The sequence below is a fragment of the Hypanus sabinus genome, chromosome 4 (genome assembly GCF_030144855.1).
Source record: "Hypanus sabinus isolate sHypSab1 chromosome 4, sHypSab1.hap1, whole genome shotgun sequence".
NCBI classification, from domain to species: Eukaryota; Metazoa; Chordata; class Chondrichthyes; order Myliobatiformes; family Dasyatidae; genus Hypanus; species Hypanus sabinus.
In genome coordinates this window covers 37129170-37150874 of record NC_082709.1, presented here as the reverse complement: position 1 = coordinate 37150874, position 21705 = coordinate 37129170, and the positions used below count along the sequence as shown (strand labels likewise).

At 40.6% G+C, this 21705-nt stretch overlaps 1 protein-coding gene across 22 annotated transcripts in view; it reads right to left on the bottom strand.

The window, feature by feature from the left end:
• LOC132392660 (PTB domain-containing engulfment adapter protein 1-like) overlaps positions 1-21705 on the bottom strand; it is a 403579-nt gene that overhangs the window by 315434 nt on the left and 66440 nt on the right. For 6 of the 22 annotated variants that reach the window (XM_059966837.1, XM_059966838.1, XM_059966842.1 and 3 more), the window contains exon 2: positions 19452-19503. The exons of 14 other annotated variants lie outside the window; for them this stretch is intronic. The gene's annotated coding sequence lies outside the window, so the exon portion shown is untranslated. Of the gene's footprint in view, positions 1-5587; positions 5634-19435; positions 19504-21705 lie in introns of all 22 variants that reach the window. 2 more of the 22 variants (XM_059966846.1, XM_059966847.1) reach the window with 2 other exon arrangements.

The window sequence follows — 21705 nt, the reverse complement described above, 5'->3', positions numbered from 1 at the left end:
GTAAATCATAAACAGCTGTGGTCCTAATACCGAGCCCTGCAGCACCCCACTAGTCACTACTTGCCATTCCGACAAACACCCATTTACCCTTTGCTTTCTATCTGCCAACCAGTTTTCTATCCATGTCAATATCTTACTCTCAATGCCACGAGCTCTTATTTTACCCACCAATCTCCTATGTGGGACTTTATCAAATGCCTTCTGAAAATCGAGGTACACTACATCCACTGGATCTCCCTTGTCTAACTTCCTGGTTACATCCTCGAAAAACTCCAATAGATTAGTCAAGCATGATTTTCCCTTGGTAAATCCCTGCTGGCTCGGCCCAATCCTATCACTGCTATCTAGATATGCCACTATTTCATCCTTAATAATGGGCTCTAGCATCTTCCCCACTAATAATGTTAGGCTGACAGGTCGATAGTTCTCTGTTTTCTCCCTCCCTCCTTTCTTAAAAAGTGGGATAACATTAGCCATTCTCCAATCCTCAGGAACTGATCCTGAATGTAAAGAACATTGGAAAATGATTACCAATGCATCCGCAATTTCCAGAGCCACCTCCTTTAGTACCCTAGGATGCAGACCATCTGGACCTGGGGATTTGTTAGCCTTCAGTCCCATCAGTCTACTCATCACCGTTTCCTTCCTAATGTCAATCTATTTCATTTCCTCTGTTACCCTATGTCCTTGGCCCATCCATACATCTTGGAGATTGCTTGTGTCTTCCCGAGTGAAGACAGATCTAAAGTACTCATTAAATTCTTCTGCCATTTCTCTGCTTCCCATAACAATTTCACCCAATTCATTCTTCAAGGGCTCAACATTGTTCTTAACTATCTTCTTTCTCTTCACATACCTAAAAAGCTTTTGCTATCCTCCTTTATATTCCTGGCTAGCTTGCGTTCGTACCTCATTTCTTCTCCCCGTATTGCCTTTTTAGTTAAGTTCTTAAAAATTTCCCAATCATCTGTCTTCCCACTCACCTTAGCTCTGTCATACTTTTTTTTTAAATGCTATGCAATCTCTGACTTCCTTTGTCAACCACTGTGGCCCCTTTCTCCCCTTTAAATCCTTCCTTCTCCAGGGGATGAACTGATTTTGCACATTGTGCATTATTCCCAAGAATACCTGCCATTGCTGTTCCATTGTCTTTTCTGCTAGGATATCAGTCCATTTAACTTTGGCCAGTTCCTCCCTCATGGCTCCAGAGTCTCCATTGTTCAGCTGCAACACTGACACCTCCTATCTGCCCTTATCCTTCTCAAATTACAGATTAAAAACTTATCATATTATGGTCACTACCTCCTAATGGCTCCTTTAGTTCAAGATGGCTTATCAAATCCTGTTCATTACACAACACTAAATCCAGAATAGCCTTGTCCCTGGTCGGCTCTCGTACAAGCTGTTCCAAGAATGCATCCCGTAGGCACTCTACAAACTCCCTATCCTGGGGTCCAGCACCAACCTGATTCTCCCAGTTCACCTGCATGTTGAAATCCCCCATAACTACTGTGACACATGCCAATGTTAACTCCCTATTCAACTTGCACCCAATATCCATGCTACTGTTTGGGGGCCTGTAGACAACACCCATTAGGGTCTTTTTGCCCTTACTGTTCCTCAGTTCTATCCACACAGACTCTATTTCTCCTAATCCTATGTCCCGCCTTGCAAAGGACTGAATCTCATTCCTCACCAACAGGGCCACCCCACCCCCTCTGCCCACATTTCTGTACCTACGATAGCACGTATGCCCTACGATTATAGGCAGCTATACAGTCTAACAAATAGCTGCTACTCAACAACATGGGGCAATTATACCCTGATAAGTTTCTAGTTCCCAATCCTATTTAATTTGCTTTTTGTGAAACATAGTTTCATGGTTAAATCATTGAGTGACCTTGTGGAAATTGACTATGTTAACTTTTTATAAAAACATTAAAGGACAGATGACTGACAGTAGCCACAACACCCATGAATATTTTACACCCCTAAGTAGAATACAACTTAAAGCATTGCTATAGAATTGAAATAAACCAAAACCCATCCACATCTCAATACACATCAAAGTTTATTGATCTGCACTGACTTGGGGAAATAAAAGAAAAATCTGCTCACAGAGTGTTCTCAGGAAAAGAACCATTATGTAACCAAAGCACTGCCTGTACTACAAACTCATTAACTGCATGCAGTAAAATTATGGCAAATTTCTAGATTATGATACATTAACATTACTAAAACTAAATTTGTGAGTTATAATCTCCTTCCTTAAGTAGGAAGCTTTAAACATTAATATCAGTAGTACAACAAACACTCAAAATCAGCAAATGCAGGATATCCATTATTAATCTTCATTCGTATGCTGTAGTAGCAATATTCTCGGCAGAATAATTTTAGTGGGATGATGGCAAGACTTCAAAAATAAAACAAAAAATGAGAATGGTGAAGAGAAACAATGAATGAGAAACTATGTATGTTACAGATAGTAATAGATTAATCTTGCAGTAATTTTCTTTCGAAATTATTTTCTGTGTACTCATTTTCTGCTTCAAAAGGTTATATATCCAGTAGAAGCAGGTGACTAATGTCTTAACATTAAAGCCAGTATTTTCAATTTCCAAAGCTGCTCTTCCTGCTTGGATACTGTAATCAACTCAACATTACCAAGGCACCAAGAAACTTAAAAACAGTTTCTCTTCAAACTTTAATAGCATTGAGTCTTCACGATGAAAATTGATTTTAGATGTGTCATAATTTTGCAAATGCAGAAAATATTTTCATGCCATAATGCAGAGGAATAATATTTAAAAGTCAATGAGTCACTGTTATTTTTGAATGTTAAAAGCCTTCAAGTTGATAAAATCCCTTCAGACCTTAAACAATATTACAGGAAAATTAAAACAGTAAATATTAGAAGCATTTAGGAGATTAAGCAAACTCAAAACATGAACTTCATCATCAGATGTTGACTGACTTGCTGATTATTTCCCACATTTTAGATAACCATCATTTGCATATTTTAAAAATATTGTCATTACACATGATCAGTCTGACAAACACTATCAACCAAGAATATTGAATTTACTTCAATAATGCTGCCCGGCCTGTTGAATATTTCCAACATTGTTTTAGTACAAACAAGAATATTGGTAGAACACAATTTTCCAAATAAACTCCATTTCAGGTGTTAAATAGGAACATTAGGTTTTGTTGGTAGAAGATTGTCTTTTGGTACTTATCTGATTTTGTTCACCAAGATACTAAAATAGTAAAAAAAAATCTCCTTTCTTTTTACTGTCAAATTGCTGTATGGTGTTAAGGAAAAGTACATATTGCAAGTTAATTCACAACAAATTCCAGAGAATGTTTTTCTGCAAAGAAACTTGGCTCTATTGTTTGCCATACTTAATGCATACTATTGATCTATTTTAACAAATGCATTGATGAAGCTGGGGAAATTATCACAGGAGCATTCTGGAAAAAGAGAAATGAAATGAAATATTGTTAATCCAGCAAATCAATAAAGCAAATATTTGAAGAAATTATCAAAGGGTCATTAGATGATACAGTCAGCTTCAAGCAGGTATCTAGTAAATGACAGTGATCACTAATTATGAATTTGTAGAATGATGCCATATTTTTATTAAATACTGCCTACTTTAACAGTGCAGAAGGTGTGCTTCCAGCCCATTTGGTCTAAGCCCATGTTTAAACTCCACACAAGCTTCCACCAGTCCTAAGACAATCTTCTACAATGTGCTCATTATTCTATTGCTTTTGTTCCATTTTATCGATTGAACTTTCTCTGAAAACCAATGTATTTGGGTGTTGCAGAAGAGAAAGAGAGGGAAGAGGGGAGTGGAAGTGACAGGGGACTCAATAGTCAGGGGAGCAGACAGGAGATTTTGTGGATGTGAACAGGACACATAAATGGTACGTCATCTCCCTTTGCCAGGGTCAGGGATGTCTCAGGTTGCGTCCACAGCATTTTGGAGAGGGAGGGAGAGCAGCCAGATGTCTTGGTACATATTGGTACCAATGACATAGAAAGGAAAAGCAAAGAGGCCTTGAAAAGAGAATTGAGAGAGCTAGGCAGAAAGCTGAGCAGGAAAGATAGACAGTGTTGTAAGTAAGGCATCTGGCATCCTTGCCTTCTTCAGCAATGGCTTTGGCACGAAAGTTGGTTATGTCATGTATGTAGGTAGGTAGGGTAGGCCTCCGTTAGTCTAGATAGACCATGGATTTGCACCTTGGAAAGTTTCCAGGGTGCAAGCCTGGGCAAGGATTTTTTTTTAAATGGAAGACCTGCAGTTGCCCAAGCTGCAAGTCTTCCCTCTCCACGCCACCAATGTTGTCCAAGGGAAGGGCATTTGGACCCATACAGCTTGGCACCGGTATCGTCGCAGAGCAATGTGTGGTTAAGTGCCTTGCTCAAGGATACACACACAGCCTCAGCCAAGGCTCGAACTAGCGACCTTCTGATAACTAGATGAACGCCTTAACCACTTGGTCACGCGCCAACACTTATGTCATGTAATAGCTGTATAAAACATTAGCTGGACCCCACTAAGACGATCTGGTAAAATTCTACACTGTAGAAAGGAAATGATTAAGCTTGAGATGGTTCAGAAAAGATTCATATGAATGTTGCCTGTACGAGAAAGCATTATACAGAGAGGCTGGACAAACTTTGTTTGATCTCCCTGGATCAAAGGGGGCTGATGAATGACATAAAGAATTTTATAACATTATTAGAGACGTAGATAGAGTTAAGAGTTACAGTCTTTTACCTAGGAGATTGTAAACAGAGAGGGCACAGATTTATGACAAGAGGGGAAGGACTTAAAGAGATCCAAGGAGCAAGATTTTATACCCACACACAGGATGATAGGTATTTGGAATAACCTGCTGAAGCACATAGTTGAGTAGATGGTAGAGGGCAGCACACTTACAACATTTAGAAAATACTTGGACCAATATATGCTTTGGAAAGGTTGAGAGAGGAATAGATCGAATACAGCCAAATGGAATTAGCCTCGATAGGCAACTTAGTCAACACAGACAAGTTGGGCCAGAAGATCCATTTCCATGCTAGACAACTCAATGAATATGTAAAGAGAAGAGGTCTAATGTTGTGAAGATTCAGAGTAAGTGGCTATAAAAAGACTTCCATATTGATTATATTTACTTTATAAGGTATTTTATAGAATCTACATCATCGGAGCTCTGTGTCAAAGGTATCCAAAAATTACTGAGCTCCTTTGTAGGGTAGAGTCATACTGGATTAATTATAGAGGACCCAGGGCAAATGAATCAAAGAACAAGTTCAAAACCCCAGAACAGCTTGTGAATTTAAATTGCTAATTAAATTAAAAATACCTCAGGAATTTTATTTTTAAATCCTGTACCAACATTAATGTCCACAGAAGTTCTAAAAAAGCCATATTGGCCACCAATGTCCTTCAAACAAGTTCTCTCTTTCCTATTCTGGCAGATTCAAAACAATATGATTGATTCCTGCACACTCTGAAAATACTGCCAGCTGATGACACAAAGTTCAAAGTAAATTTATTATCAAAGTACATACATGTCGCCATATGCTACCCTGAGATTCATTTTCTTTTAGGCATTCACTGTAAATACAAAGAAACACAATAGAATTTTAAAAATGCACATAAAGACAGATAAACAAACTGTGTACAAAAGACAACATATTGTGCAAATACAAAAATGAAAAAAATAAACAAATAATGAGAACAGGAGTTGTGGAGTCAATGAAGGTAAGTTTATAGATTGTGGAATCAGCTCAGAGTTGGGGTGATTGAAGTTATCCCCTCTGGTTAAGAAGCCCTATGGTTGAAGGGTAATAACTGTTCCTGAACCTGGTGGTTCAGTATCTCCTTTCTGATGGCAGCAGGGAGAAGCAGGCATGGCCTGAATGGTGGATGGTGCCTGTAGATATGCTCAGTGGCAGAGAGGACTTTACCTGTGATGGACTAGGCTGAATCCACTACTCTCTGTAGGCTTTTTATTCAAGGGTGTTGATGTTTCCATACAAGACCGTGTAGCAACCAGTCAGGATACTCTCCACTGTTCATCAATGCTTTTGATGACATGCCAATTGTCACAAACTTCTAGTTAGAGATACAGCAGGTCTATCCCACCACTGCTGGAGGATCGACCACCAGTGTTCAGCAAAACGGTCTCCCAGTCTGCAGCGGGGACTGGTGCTCGGTTCTCCATCAGTGGTGGGATATCCCTGTGGCCACACACTTCAATTCCACAGACCACTCCCACTCCGACATGTCTGTCCATAGCCTCCTCTACCGTCAAGATGAGGCCACATGCAGGTTGATGGAGCAATACCTGGGTAGCCTCCTACCTGCCGGCATGAACATCCAACTCACAGACCTCTGTTGATACCCCTGGTCCCCCTTACCCCCATCCTTATCTATTATTTCAGTCTGGTTCTCTTTCTCTCTCTTTATTTCCCCCCTCAATATATCTCCCCCCAGCCCTACCTTTCTTTCTTTTATTTCCCATAATTCTCCACCTTCCCCCTAGCCCATTTCCCTCCAACCTATCACTTCCTAGCTCTCTACTTTATCCCTCTCCCCCACTTCTTATTCCCCCCTTGACCATCCCATGTTACTTCACTCCTGATGAAGGGTTTCGGCCCAAAACATCGTCACTACCTCCTCCCATTGATACTGTCTGGCCTGCTGAGTTCTGCCAGCATTTTGAGTTTTTATTCTAGTTAGAGGTACTGTGGTGCTTTCTTTGTAATGGTACTTGCGTGCTGGACCCAGGACACAGCCTCCAAAATGATAGTGCTGAGGAATTTGAAGTTACTAACCCTCTCCACCTCTGATTCCCTGATGACAAATTCCTCACAGACCTCTAGTTTCCTCCTCTTGTAGTCAATCATCAGCTCTTGTTGGTTTTCCTGACATTGAGTGAGAGGGCAAGGATCTGTAATAACTGTTGGACTTTCCACAGATCAAGAACATCCCATGTTTTGTTAGACTCTTTTTTTACCTAGGAAGCTCATGACAATGAAGTTCAAAACTACATCATTCGATCAATTCTTTCCTGTTAGATACTGTATAATGAGAGCAGGACAAAGTAATGTGGTCAACTTAAAGCAAGCTTTTCTCAGAATGTAGGAAATATTACAAATAATGTCAGAAGGAAAAGATTCAATATAACTATGAAAACTAACTGAAGTGTCCTCCCAGTTATTCTTGTCAATAGTTACCATCTTAATGTACTTAAAAATGAAAATTAGCTGGTTATTATCAAAATGTTATTTGGGAGACCATGCGGGGTACAAGTTAGCATCCACCTATCTCACTTTATAACACTGCCCACCCTCCTGTGCCGATAAAATGCTTTAGGCCACGCTGAGACTGCAAAATCTATACTCTAAACAAGCATTTATTCTTTTCCAGTAAGGTGATTACAGGACAAAAGGTACTGGTCTTGGCAAGCTCCTATCCTTGCCAAGCAATGTAAATACAACTGTTATGTCCATATGACATTGGTATTTGTGCTACGAAATGTTCATCAGATGCTACAACAATCCTCAAATTTCAAGGTTGTTTCTGCTTGCAGGGCCAGCTGGATTCAGTAAAAGTTATCAAAAGTGACTGATGTGGCCAAAATGCTGATTTAAACAAAATTACAATGTAATTGCAATTCTAATTAGAATGACACTTAAAGCTGTTGCCATTGATTCAAATACTTGTCAATGATAGTTAAGTTGCAATATTATATTTACTTTGTGTCTTATTAATAGTTAATGATCTTCAAGAGTACTAGCAACCCTGCAAGGATAGAAACAAAAACACGAGTAAAAACATTGTAGATATTGGCAATTTGAAGTAAAACAGAAGCTTCCTGAAATACTTAGCAGGTAAAGACAGTAAGAGTGTGTGTTTTTATATTTTAGACTTTCAGTGTGTGTGTCAGTTTTTTTTTCTGTTATCAGAAAAGTGTTTCAAATGAAAGATAAGTGTTCCACAGATTCCCTATCAATTTTTCTTTTTAAGGCCCCATTCGCTGTGTATCCTTACAAGGGCAAGTTTACATGTCTTGTCTTTTGCAAGAATCTCAGGTCTATTTATTTCCCATTGATCTTTTACTATTAACACTGGCAGCAAGATCATCAGAGATTGCAGATTATTGTTCCTGCCATGGAGAATTGTCTTTCTTGTGCACTTGCTTTTAAATGTAAAATAATTCATTAAAAGAGAATAAAATCTGAAAATTAGACAGCATTTGATTCCGAGTGACAACCTTTGATATTTGTTGGATTACCACCATTCAAAAACATTTTATCATTTGTGTGATCTACATTAAATCTCAGGAAAGATTCCAAATGAGTAGCTGATTTGTTTGCTTGAGTGACAACATTCTTTCTTTAAATTCTCACCTTCCCTTCAGAAATTTCGAAAAAGACTATTGGAGATAAAAATCCCTAGTGAGGAACACTTCGAAAATTGCTTCGGCAATCTTAGGCTTCAAACAAATGTAAGTATTTTTACTTTAAAAGTACATCTCATCTGTGTTAAATGAAAATACAGGTCTTGGCTAAATTCTATCTTTCACATGGAAGAAAGGTCAATTTCCTTCACTGCCCATCAACCATGGTCAGAGAAAAACACTGGTATTTTGAAAGTACTGATACATTAAACCAGAAGAAACTTTTTGTGCGTCTTTCTCATTTTACTTGAATGTGTTATGGTGTGCAATTCTAGAGTGAAAGGCAAATTAACAAAATGCTCAACCAAGGAAAAGGTGCACTTGGTAACACAACAAGCTTGATTCTGAAACTGCTATGTAATAGTTAATAATTACAATTTTGGTTTGTAAGCCTTTGACTTGCACTAAGAAATCAGTAATAGCAAAGCTTGCTTATTATTTAATCTGATGGCAATAGATTCCTCTCCACGTTAGACATGCTCGAGAGTCTCCATATTCAAGTGTCTATTCAACATATGACTAATCTTGGAAGTTTACAGTGCACAATCTGAACTTTCAGGATTTATATCATTTACTAAAGCAAATGGTACTAGACTTAGAAGTAAACCAAGAGAAATATAACAGCAAGAGAAAAATTAAATTTGATTTACTAAATGAGTGCTAATATAGGTGAGTGACAGCTGGCATGTAGCAGGTGAAGAACAGTAAGGAACAGAACAGGCTGGAGTTAGGAAAACCAAATTCACAAACAACTAACTTTCAACTAAAATTCATCAAGACTTGAAGTATTATAGGACAGCAAAGCTGAAACGTGGAGACCAGACGACAGCTGACAAACAGGGAACTGAAAGCATCTTGGACACTGATAATAGTTTTAACAATGAGGTGCTGTGGGAATGTTGAAATTGGCAATGTTACTGAAATGAAATTTATAGTATTCTCAATAAAGCATTTTCACAAATAGAATGTCAATGCAAAAAAGCTGAGTACTGCAGTGATGTCTCCCTTCTCAGTAGTGCAACCCCTCCATCACATCTGAAGTGACAAAACCCTCAAACATTGAGCTACTAGTCCTGTCCCACACACAATAATGACTACAATATCATAATCTCATTATTGAGCCATGCTCCAAATCCATTCTGCTTACCCATAATACTCCTAGCATCAAAATGAACACATCTCAGCCCATCAGTCCGACCACATTTATCAGCCTGACCCTTCCTGTCCTTCCATTCCTGACTTGTCAAACAACCTTCCTTGTCCTCGACCCTGCCACCTGTTCCCTTGCCGCTTTGACTCGCGTTCCCCGACACTCTGGCTCAAGTCCTCCAAAGAGGCTAGACTAGATGTGAGGATATTTGTTCTGCTCCAGTTCAGATGCTACACGTTTTGTTTGTACAGGTCTCACTTGCCTTGGAAGAGAGCCCAATGACCCATAACTCACAAGACCGCCCTCCTGCATCCGTTTCTTAGCATATATGGAACTGCACTATGTATCCGTGCATTCACCTCACCAGCACGGGTATTAATCTTCAGCTTACAATACTGGAAGCCCTGCTTTTCAGCTTTCTATCTAGCTCCCCAAAATCTGCACTATCTGATTATTCCTTCTGGTGATCAACCATCTGTCCATAGTCCACTCCTGAAGTGTGACCTGCTCACACTTGTTACAGAGTTACATCCACCTGCACCTCCAGTCAAAGATTACAAATCAACAGGAAAATAAAAAACTCACCTGCTACTCACAACTCCCACTCTTATAATGGCCACTTGTTCTCCCCTAGCTTCCTTTTATGGGCTAAGTGTGTGACAACTCAGTCAACCAAAAACAATTTAAATAGCTGCTGGCTCTCCTTTCTGCTGATCCTTCCAAAACAAAATCTACTCCCCACCTCAAAACAATAGCTTACTATAACCATGCAGAAACTATGTGCCCACGCTGTAAAACTTGATGGAAAAGCTTCTGCTTAAATGGAATTGGTTTTCATCCAGCATTCCTATACTCTCACATCTTACATTCTTCACCATCTTTCCTCAACCCTCGTAACTTGAGGCTGCCAAGATCCTGCAACACTGGGAGATGAATTTCAGAAGATCTTTACTATTCAAACAAAAAGAGAGAGAGAGAGAGAGAGAGAGATGGCACTAGAACAGTCCCTTGGGCCCACACCAACTATCAACCACCCATTTTACACTGACTTCTTTTATCCCCTGTTTTTCACATCTAAAACTATGAAACACAGGGACATGGAACTGCCATTTATTTAAAAATACATTGCGGAATAGGCTTTTCCAGCCCACCGAGCGGTATCACCCAGCAACCCAACGATTTAACCCTAGTTTAATCACAGGATGGTTTACAATGGCCAATGTAGCCTACTAACCAGTACATCTTTGGACTGTGGGAGGAAATCACAGCACTTGGAGGATACCCACACACACGGGAAGAATGTACAAACTTTCTAACAGGACTCTGGAATTGAACTCAGAACCCCAACACCACGAGCTGAATTAGTGTTACGCTAACCACTATGCTACCCTGGTAACATTCTTGTCTCTCACTCAACCGAGTGTTTGTAAATAATCCCAATGTTCTACAACACTCCTCAGGGCTCTGTCATTCACTCAGAAAGCCCTACCTGGACTTGACTTTCCAAAAGGCAACACCTTACGCTTTTCTAATTGGAACTCTATTTGCAGTGCCTTGGCCCACTTACTCAGCTGATTCTGATCCCCCTGTAACTTCTGATAACCTTCTTCACTGCCCACTGTAGAGAGTCATAGAAAAGTACAGCACAGAAACAAGCCCATCAGCCCATCTAGTCCATGCTGAACCATTTAAACTGTGTTCTTTCAACCTTATTTACATCTTTCCTGTAGGTAGGTGACGAAAACTGCACACAATACTCCAAGTTGGCCTCATCAACATCTTTATACAAGTTCAACACAACATCCATGCTCCTATTTTAAAGTTTCAAAGGTTTGTTTTTGTATCAACGTATGTATACAGAATACAACTTTGGTATTTGTCTCTACTCCAGGTAGACAGAGAATACAGACACCCCCACACACATGGAAAGAAAAAGAAACACAAACTTGCAATCCTCAAGCACCCCCAACCCCTCACTCACCCCAAAACTAACAGATCACCCAAACCCCAGTCCGCCAATCCTCAACAAGAGAGAATGGGTAAGAAAACGAAACAAAAAACAAAACTGAAAGAGGCCAATATGAACTACAGTTAATTTGAACTGCAGTCCAACCCATAACATCTCCGAGAGAACCAGAACCCAGCAGCTCCTGCAATGGCAGAGACTCGAACCAGCCGCCTCTCCGATGGAAGCAACTCTAATCAGACGCCTGGCCTGCCGAGTTCCTCCAACATTTTGTGTGTGTTGCTATGTATCCAGCTCTCTCTCGATTCCATGTGATCTAACCTTCCAGAGCAGCCTACTACATTGAACCTTATCAAAGGCTTTCCTTATAAACCAGAGCAACACACAGAAAATGCTGGAGGAACTCAGCAGGCTAAGCGGCATCAAATGAGAAGAGTAAACAATCAAAATTGCTGAAAATGCTCCAGCATTTTGTGCATGTTGCTTTGGACTTCCAGCATCTGCAGATTTTCTTGTGCTTGTGTCCATATAAACCATGTTTACCACCTTGCCGTCGTCAGCTTTCTTGGTCACATTTTCAAAACACTCAACGACATTCATAAGACGTCACTGCCCAAGCACAAAGCCACGCTGATGCTCCCTAATCAACCCTCATCTTTCAAAATGCACAAAAATCTTATTCCTCATTCTCCATATATCACATTTATCCAGGCACGCAATATAACCCTAATACTTCACTTTTAAGTTCATCTATGGAAAGGCACCATTTTCCTACACCTGGAATTAGTGCTTTTAGGTTTTATCTAACAAGCCTGTCTAAGAGTTATCCCAAAATGTCCCTGGCAACATTCTGCCCTCCATCACCACTATCCACACAAACCAATCATTCAGATTATTTTATGGGATCTTGCTTCACACAAAGTATTTGTGAAGTTTGCTGGCATTAAAACTGCCATTGTACCTCAGAGCAATTCACTAAATGAGGCAGTGTAAAACATTCTAAAGTAAGAATGTGGGAATACCACAGCTATTTTTCAATACTACTTTGTTGATTCTCATCCCCTTTCTAACCAAAAGCAACTTCTAATGAGATCAAATGCTTTCATGAAAGCACCATGCATGGCATTATTTGTCACAGCTAAATTAATATTCTGTGGGCATTCTGGTACAACTTTTCAGAGTAACTTGAAACTTTAAAATATGGCAATTTAGCTTACCTTACAAAACAAAACCTTAACTTATGTATCAATAAACCAAATAAAAGACCTTTTGAAATCACAAGTGCTAAAAGTACCATTCTGAATGCAGACAGCTGATCGCAGCAATGACTTCATGGTCCAAAGATCACAACCATTTAAAATAAAATTGCCATCCATCTGCAGAGTCAACTCTTCGTGATAATAGCATCTAGAAACCCATAACTTAAAATGAGAGCTTCTTGATGTGCCATTGCTGGTCCTTGGAGCAATCTCATTCACCAGTTATTTCCTATAATCAATTCTCTTTTCATTCTCATTAGCAGCCCTCACTCTCCCACGCCACACCACCACCCCCCAAACAACTGATGCCTCGACCAGCCACCTAACATAACAAGCAATTTGTAGTGGCCAGCTAACTTAACCTCACTAGAGAGCAGCAGCAAAGCAGATGATGCAAGGGAAAGCCAAATGATCACAGGCAAAATGTGCAAACTCAACATAGAAAGGTCTAAAGATCAGAATTTAATCCAGATCACTGGAGCTGTGAGATACTTGTAGTGCCATTAGCATAATTCTGCATAATATAAACTAGATGCCTCTAGTTTTAGTGTTGGAATATTGTAACCCTGCCTGGAGAAACAGAGGAAAATACATTGCTTGACCTTAGGATGGCGTCTGGTCTAGCCACAACCAAAAGGGCTTAAACATATATAACCCCCATTAGCACAATTTTTAAAACTGCAGAAGTCCAGCCAAAATGCAGTCTTCCATTGAATTATATAAGATCACCACAATCATGCAAAAGTCATTGGGACAGAACTATGCTTCATTTTCTTGACTACGATAAAAGCAAAGCCAATTTCAGCAGTCCATGTCAGTTCATTCATTGCATTTGGATTCCTGCCTCAGGTGCTGATTAGATACAACTGCTTGAGTACCTCTGACTCAAGTCAGACCTAACAGTTAGCAGGCATGCAATAGAACATTGAATGCATCCATTGGAAGTTTAGCAATAAACACAAGGGATTCTGCAGATGCTGGAACACACATAAATTGCTGGAGGAACTCAGCAAGTCAGGCAATATCTATGGTGGAAAATAAATAGTTGACATTTCAGGCCAAGACCCTTCATCAAGACTAGAAGTGTATTAACTGTTCTGATTCCCTCAACAGCTATTCTCTTTTTTTTGGAAAAAGTAGTGCTCATCACATTCTCTGGATTCCTGCTGAGTCATGTCATTTTACCTCCAAACTCCTCAAGTCTGCACTGTAGTTATCCTCCAACTTGGCAAAAATCTACCAACTGGGTGATGCCCAAAACTGCTGTAGTACGAGATGGTGCTGCCCTTACTGCAGCATTCGTCACATTTGAATGTTCCAATTTCAACATGTTAGTTTTTTTAAAAATCATACTCTTAGTACGATACTCCAATAAATCCAAATAAATGTAAACTCATACAATTTCAGCTAGTTGACAGAAACTGAATCATCTGAATAATATTTCCACAGAAGTTTCAAATACAAAAGTAAATCTACTTCAGGAGAAAAAATCCACAGTATGGTCTGTTTGATGAATAGTTCAAGATCAGTTTGTTTTCCATTAGTCTAGTAGAGCCAAGGTATTCTCATTTTTCAAAACTCTTCTACATTTGACTGAATTCCAGTGATATTTAACCTTCCTCAGTAACTGGGTTGAGAAAGCTTTGTATACTGCAGCTTTCCCTTCTTTATTGCAGGTGCCGTGTTGAGTTCTTAATAGCTTGTCCAATTTAAGACATCTCCTTAACCCACTTGCTTCAGTAGGAACCCCAAATTTCTTTTCCTCTTCTCCATCTGCTTATTCTAGTTACAATTCTAGGCTGCACCAAATTCACAGCTGTTAGTAGTGTAGTTCTACTTTAGCAATTTGTGAATTGTTTAACTAGGCTAGAAGTGAACCCCTGCACCGGCATATTAACGGGACAGGAAACTGAGGCACACACTTTGTGGGCTTTTTGTCCCAACTCTATTTGTAGAAGTTTCTCTGTTTTTACAGCACTCTACACTTTCTCATTTAACTGTAGATAATGGTATGACAATACGGTGCAAGTGAATTCAGCCAAAAACTTTGCAAACTCATTTAAAGCAAATGCAAGGCATTCTTGGTTACAGCCTTGTCTGGAATACAAATCCTGGCAAACTGGGTCTTCTGTCTGTTGCTGAATAGCAATGTCTGTCTGCCAGCTGAAAATGGGAATGTATCAAGACAGTCCATTTCCTGGAACTTGGCAAAATCATCCCTTGGCACCAGGTCATTTTTGGCCTTCATCCAGATGAAATACAATGCCATCTATATACTAGATTTATCTAATTCAGTATGGTTGAGTCTGAGCTCATTCTGTTATTCTGCCTCCACAGATCACTCCACAAACACATTTTTAAGAAAGAGGTCTTCCCCTTTCAAATTAATTCCTGGCCAGTACTATAGTTGATGAGGTCTCCTCGAAGAGCTGTTCCCTGCCAGATGTGTGAAAGCAATACCATTTATCACCATAATTTTGGTACCAATATTCTTACATCGCTGAAAAGCTATCCCTCATGCAAATACTCAACTCATCTTAATGTCTAGATATGGAGAAAACACTGCCTTGGTTTTCTCCCCTTTTTTTCATTGCAGCAACATGTTTTTACCCAATTAGTAAACTTGCTTTAGTTTCAACTGTTTTCATGTGTTTTTTCCCACCATCTACCCAAATCCTTACCCTCTTCCTTCAAATACCGTAAATTTTTAAGAGAGTGCTTGGGAACTTGGACGCCTCTACTTGGCCTATTCTTGCTCCAACTCCTCCTTGCAAAGGTTCAATGGCATGCCTCTAACCTAATTACATTATCTTCTCAACAGTTTCATACAAAATGTGGACAACTTCAATCTGTTCTTCTACTGCAAGTCACAACTTTCAAGATCTTTTTCCATCACCTCATTGATGGGCCCAATTATTCATTAGAGACCTCTAATTTGGTGACCAATCAAATACAACAACATTTTCATCTTTCTTTCCTCCTTTTTATTAGCCAGTATCAACTCAAAAAAAAGTTTCTCCTTTGCTTCCATTCATCTCACAAGTTGCTTTGCTACAAATTACAGATGCTTACCCAGCACAACAGGTCAACAGCAGATGCCATTTCATCGGCTTTCCACTCAGCTCTGGAACATCTGGACAGTGAAGATGAATACATAAGGATGCTCTTCATGGACTAGAGCTCAGCAATCAAAACTATCATCCCCTCAAAACTAATCAATAATCTCCAAGATCTTGACCTCGATATCTCCTTGCCAATTATTGACCACAGAAGGAAGAAATCTGGACTCCATGAGCCAGTGCTAATTAAGGGATCAGTGGCGGAGAGGGCCATAAGACCATAAGATATAGGAGCAGAAATAGGCCATTCAGCCCATCGAGTCTGCTCCACCATTCAATCATGGGCTGATCCGTTTCTTCCAGTCATCCTCTCTGCCTTGCTATCACCCCATACCCTTTGATACTCTGGCTAATCAAGAACCTCTCTACCTTTGCCTTAAATATACCCAATGACCTGGCTTCCACAGCCACTCATGGCAACAAATGCCACAGATTTACCACTCTCTGACTAAAGTAACTTTTCCGCATCTCACTTCTAAATGGATGTCCTTCAATCCTGAAGTCATGCCCTCTTGTTCTGGACTCCCCTACCATGGGAAATAACTTGGCCATATCTAATCTATTCAGGTCTTTTAACATTTGGAACTTTTCTATGAGATCCCCCTTCATTCTCCTGAACTCTAGGGAATACAGCCCAAGAGCTGCCAGATGTTCCCCACATGGTAATCCTTTCACTTCTGGAATCATTTTTGAGAATCTTCTCTGAACCCTTTCCAATGTCAGTATATCCTTTCTAAATTAAGGATCCCAAAACAGCACACAATACTCCAAGTGTGGTCTCATGAGTGCCTTATAGAGCCTCAACATCACAACCTTGCTTTTATATTCTATACCTCTAGAAATGAATGCCAACATTGCATTCATCTTCTTTACAACCGACTCAACGTTAACCTTTAGTGTATCTTGCACAAGGACTCCCAAGTCCCTTTGCATCTCTGCATTTTGAATTCTCTCCCCATCTAAATAAATTTGATTTCCTAGGTGTTATCACATCAGAGGATCTGTCCTGGGACCAGCATGTAAGTGCCATTTCAAAGAAAGTACTTCTACTTTTTAGAAGTTGGCACAGATCCAGCATGCTATCTGAAACATTGCAAACTTCTATATGTAGATGTGCAGTGGAGAGCATCTGACTGGTTATATCACCAGTGACTGAGAACAGGGAAATATAATTGGTGGTTTCCCAGGTCATGCTTGCCTTCTACCATCTGGAAGGAGCAATAGGAGCCTTAGGTCCCATACCAACAGGTTCAGAAACAGATATTTCCCTTCAACCATTAAGCTCCTGAAGCAGCAAGATCAACTTCACTCACCACAATGCTGGACATTGTGAATACAGAATGCTGCAAGTCTGATTCACTGATTTATTGGTGGATGGCAGGGGAGGACAGCAGAGCAGCTGGGCGGCCTCTGTTCTAGCCAGGACTACGCCTCAAGCTGCAGTGTCACCGGTTTATAGTTGACCAGGAGGGAAGTGGAGGCGCTGTGGCCCAGCGTCTAAGGTGAAATCTGTGCTACCCCCAAGAGTTTGTCCAGAAGACAAGCTGTATTATGTTCTGCTGCAGACTGCTGCGACATGCATGGACTGAGGGTATTGTGTTATATTTTATTGTGTGACTATTCTACTGATACCTTATACATGCTATAAGTGTCTTGTGTGGCATGATACTGTGTTGCCAACCTTGGCCCCAGAGTAACGCTGTTTCATCTGGTTGTGTTCATGGGTATTCATGCCTGGTTGAATGACAATTAAACAGATTAATCACCGAACACAACACAAAGACTCTACAGCATGTTCACAGTATTATTTATTTATTGGTATTTTGTTGTTTCTCTCTGCGCCTTGCAGTACATTGGGTGGCAATCTTGCTGTTTCTTTAGCACTATTTAGTCTGTTATTCGTTTTTTTTAAATTTCATTTGCAGTTTTGTCTTCTTTTTGCACATATTATGGTTATTACTCTGTTATGGATTTATTGAGTATGCCCATAAGAAAATGACATACTGTATGTATATTTTTGATAAATTCACTTTGAACTTTTTCAGCATTATCTGCTCTATCTCCAACTTGGAAATCAGTGGCTTACTATATAACATAAACTAAACCTAACGTGAAATACCTGGCCACCTGGCTGTGTGTCTAGTGAATGATCTGTGGAGCTGCATCTCCTTTGTTTGAAACATTAATTTGCCAACACTCAGTTATAGCAGAGGAATCCAAATTCCTGTCTCTGCAACATCGAACAACAATCCATGCATTATTTCTCAGCTGCTAAACCACATTTAAAAGTGATACAACATTTGAAAACTGGTTTCAGACAACATGACGTGCTATGCTGAATCCAGTAGCTAGTCTACAGTGTTCTTGCATAGTAATATTATCAGACTATACTAAACAGTTTACAAATCTGAAAAGCGTATGTTCACCATTGTGGAAACATCCTGTTGAAATTTACATCAATTACATTCATTTATTACCAAAGCATGTATCCATATACAATTCTGAAATTTGTCTTCTGCAGACAGCCATGAAACTAAGAGCATGAAAGTCACTCGGAGAGAAACATCAAGCCCACACCCCCGCACAAAAAAGAATAGCATTCCGATCATTAACCCTCAAAACTCCCCTCCCTGCCAGACAAAATGGAACAAGAACATCAACCCGAAACAACCCTTCCTCCACACAAATAACCAACAGTACACAAAACACCATACATATTTTGTATGCTAACAAAGTGTCGTAGATGTCACTACATCTCAAGTGACTTTCAGAAAGCATGCATTTGCAGATTCAGATTTAAATATGAATTAGAAACTTAAATTTAGCAATATTTCATTTCATGTTTCAATACACTTCATATTTGAATATTTCTCGAAACATTTTCACTTGAGCTTTCAAATAGTCTTATTCCCCTCCCTGCCCCCACCCTCCCCAATGCCAGTAAAAACAAATAGCTGTTTTTAAAGTCTAATGGTCTCTTCGTTGCTTATTTATAATACTAATCACACCAAGGGAAACTTGATCAAAGCACAAAAGATGGCAATCATTTAACCCATCGTGCTTGGGTTGTCTTGAAACTAATTTCTCTGCTTTGCATTCTCCATGCTCACTTATCTTTTATCTGCAATATGTGTCACCTCTTAAAGAGGATCAGGTTGTAAAGCTCATTGTTGGGGTGCTCCAAATACTGACTGGCTTCCAATTTGGCACAAGGAAGTTGTGGTAACTTCTACTTTACAAAAAGACCACTCGACAATTTTATGGCCAAAAGAGCATCTTTATCTGGGACGGCAAATGATATTTACAATACAGAGGCTTCCAGGTACCTCGTGCGGCATGGGTGGAGGAACTATATACAATGCATACTGGGAGTAAAAAGAGCAGAAGTAAAGACCCCATCAACCCCGGACCCCGCCGCTTCTTGCTACCAACAGCTCCCCAATTAGTATTAACTTACTTTTAATAATACTCACATCACAACACTTCTCCCCCTTTAAAATCCAACATTCCCGAAATATAGAAGAACTGGGAAATAAAAACAGTGGTATCATTAGCAACAGGTTACCAATACAAAAACACCTAAAAAACATGGCAAATTCAACATTCGATCTAACATCAAAAGAAACTATCCAATCAAAGATTCAGTCTGTCAGGAGGTTTGTGAAGGCACTGCGATCTACGCACTACCCCTGGTGACCCAGCAGGCACCGCTGGTGAGGATGTTTTGGGTGGATCTAGTGTTGGGGACACAAGAGGAGTCTGTGTGTTCGCGTGAGAATGTCCATCCTCTTCAGGGGACTCTGCCCCCTCTGCCAGTGTCTCTCCCTCTAGCAAAGTCACTGGTGGACATGCTTTCCTGGTATGCATTAAGTGGTCATTGCTCCTCAACTATTTTGGACTACTGAGCTTCTTTGAAATCGGGGGCAAGCTATTCTCAGCAGTATTGGGAAAAACGGCATCCGCAGGTTTTCCACCTAGCTTGGCACGCACTGAAGCAGGAACTTTGATTCTTGAACCATCGTCACGACCGTGGCTCAGAATAGACCCAAATGCAAATTTTTCATAAGAGTCCCTTGTTACAACTTGGAACTATCTGGAGTTCAACAGCAGGATATCACAATGCGTTTCGGAAAACCTCTTGTGCTTGAACAAAGGCTTTATCTGTTAAATCACAGTAATTGATTTTGATGATACATTCATTCTCCTGGTGCAGGTTCTCTTTTCTTGAACGGCTATTCTCTTCAATACCATGAATACTCAGGCCAAGGAATCTTCCACTCAGTGTAGAGTTAAAAGGCACCACATGGATTCCCAGCTGGCCACTGCCTCCAGAAAATTCTACTTACTTTGTCAAATCACTTAGAGTTCTTTCTGAATGCTTGTCTGGTGGTCCTTGGGGCTCTGTCCTTACATCGTCTGTGGGCACCCCATTTGCTACTGTTACGAATGGCTTCACATGCGGGTTCCTGTTAGTGGGATCATCAGGCTGAGATGCACCTTGCTGTAACTGAGCAGGTGGTACAAGAGCTGGGTCACTGCTTCGCCGTACTAGAAGTGACGTGCTGGCTTTCAGTGCCAAGGGGGTAACTTCAATTGCTCCTGTAATAGGCTGAAGAGCCACGACCTGCGCTGCGAGCTCGCTCTCAAACGTGTCCGGACTATGTCTGTCACTCATATTTCCATCGGCGACCATCTGCCCGCTGCACCTCATGCTCTTCCGTCATGTGTGCATATTTAAATTCATGCCAGTTGAGTTGGATTTTGCTAAGTCAATCGCTGCCCAAAAGACTGGGCCCACTGCCCTTAGCTATCACCAGCCTGGCTTCAGCCTTCTGACCCCCGGCTGAATTATCCATAAATAACACCCCTAAATGAGGTATGGGCTGCCCCGTATAGGTCCTGACTTTGAGCTTAGATGGTCTGATGGGAGGCAGATTGGATCCCCATGTCCTCATGTAGGTCTGTTCACTAGTGACCGATGCAGTAGCCCCTGAATCAATCTTGAACTTAATGTCCTTTCCTTTGACAGTGTCTGTGGCATAATATGGTTCAGGTGGTCCCTCATCCGTTTCCACCCCAAACATGTTGTAGGCACGCACTGCCTCTCCGTCTGCTTCTCCTAGGTGGTGTGTGGCTGCCTGAGTTTGTTCAGCTTGCCCCTGCCCAGGCTTAGCCTCACTCGTTAAGCTCCTGCACTTTTTAACAAAATGTCCCTTCTTGCTACAAGCATGGCAGACAGTATTTTTGAATTTACAAACATTTGCTCAGTGCGTTCCCCCACACTGAAAACATTCCACCCGCTTTGCCCGTTTACCAGTCTCCCTCCTGTCTTGGAGCACTGCCTGCTGACTCTGACCCCCCATGTCCTTTCTGTATATCCTTGGCATTATTAGCAGCCAACTCCATGCCTTGAACAATCTCTAGGGCTGTGCCAACTGTGGAGTTTCCCCCAATAAGCGGCATTGTACGGCGTCATTATTAATGCCGCATACTAATCTATCACAGAGCATGTCATCCAACACAGCTCTGAAATCGCAATGCTCTGACAGCTGCCAAAGCTCGGCCACAAAATCGCCCACAGACTGACCTGGCTTCCGGACATGGCTGCGAAACATGAACCGTTGAACTATCACCAAAGGCTTCAAATTGTGGTGGTTCCCCACGAGCTTGACCAGTTCATCATATGGAATGTCTCCCGGTTTCTGTGGTGTAGCTAAGTTCCGTATC